Below are 1,686 nucleotides of genomic sequence, written 5' to 3' on the forward strand. Positions count from 1 at the left end.
AGACCCTAGCCTAGGCTTTGGCCTAGGATCTGTACAAAATACAAGATCTCCAATCCCAGAGTTGATTTTGACAACTGTGATGAAACAGAACTTTTAGAAACATAATAAAAAAAAAAACTATCCCAAGCGTCATCCTGGGATCAGTGCTAAAACCAAGACCACCTTTTATAAAAGACTAATTACAATAACAGAGAAGAAACAGAACTTGTAGAACTGTAAAGAAAGACTTTATCGTATTCTAAGGCATTGTCCTATGATCTGTGTAAATACCATGATCTCTAGTTAGAGAGGCCTGATTTTGTCATCCACAGCTGAGAGGAAAGTTGCCTAACACCATAAAAAGACCTTAGGGTGTGAAAATGAGTGTGTACGGAGCCTGTAGTTGGTCCCATGACAGTATGCTTCAGGGGAGGTAAAACCTGGTACTTCTTAGGCCAAGGGAATTCCAGTTCTAATTTCCTCAATACTTACTGTACATTTGCAAAAATATAAATAAAAGAAGGAGGAGAAGGAGGTAGAGAAGGAGGAGGAGCAAATGGAGGAGGAGGAGGAAGAAGAAGAAGGAGGACGAGGAGGAGCAGACGGAGGAGGAGGAGGAAGAAGAAAAGAAGAAGAAGAAGAAAGAAGAAGAAGAAGAAGAAGAAGAAGAAAAGAAACAAACTTTTTTTATTATTATACATAGTTTACTTTTTTCTAAAATAATATATGAGCATTTGGATATCAATGATATATAATTCTTATTTGATTTTATTGACTTATTGGGAAGGTGTGCTTAAATCAAGCACTCTACATACAAAGCAGGCACTCAGTCATCGCCCCAGTCCTATTGATTTATTTGCTGAAAAGAATTTATATTTTTTGTTTTCAAATTTCACCAACTTGTGTGGTAATATAATAAGCATTTCATTCAAAAAACCAATTTACCTTAGGGTATTAGGAGTATCTATTACAATAGAAAACTAAATAAATAAACTCATAAAACACAAAAACTCCGTAACAGCTTCTTTTTTTTTTAGTTTATATTACTACATCTTTTAATTATACTCATCTAGTAACAATTTAAATTAACTTGTTTATAATAGCTACCTATAAGCAAATTAGATGAAAGTCATCACCACGTAATTAAAATTATGTAATAAAAAAGATATTGTTCCAATTCCATCTTTTCATGGAGGGTGATGGAAATATCTGATTTAAGCCAAAATTGACCAATAAGGAATACAAAAAAAATATAAGAAGCATTTTGGGGGCCAGAGAGATAGTACAGGGATTACGGTGCTAAAATTTTTTTAATGATTTCGATATTTTTTTTGTTTGGGGGCTACACCAAGAAGTACTATGGGCTTCTCCCTGTTTGAAGCCTGGAGTTTACTTCCAGCAATGATAAGGGTTACCTGCTATGCCAGCCTCAAACCTGGCCTCCTTCATAACTCCAACTTGTTGAGTTCTTGAACAGCTGTTTCTTTTTGTTTTGATTGTTTGGGTTTGGTTTGACTTGGTTTGGGTTTTTAATTTAATTAAATTAATTAGTTAATTAATTAATTAATTAATTTTTTGTTTTGAGGGCAGCGCTCAGGGGCTACTCTGGCTCTATGCTCAGAAATTGCTCCTGGCAGGCTCGGGGAACCATATGGGATGCCGGGATTCGAACCACCGACCTTCTGAAGGCAAGTCAAATGCCTTACC

The sequence above is a fragment of the Suncus etruscus genome, chromosome X (assembly GCF_024139225.1).
Source record: "Suncus etruscus isolate mSunEtr1 chromosome X, mSunEtr1.pri.cur, whole genome shotgun sequence".
NCBI lineage: Eukaryota > Metazoa > Chordata > Mammalia > Eulipotyphla > Soricidae > Suncus > Suncus etruscus.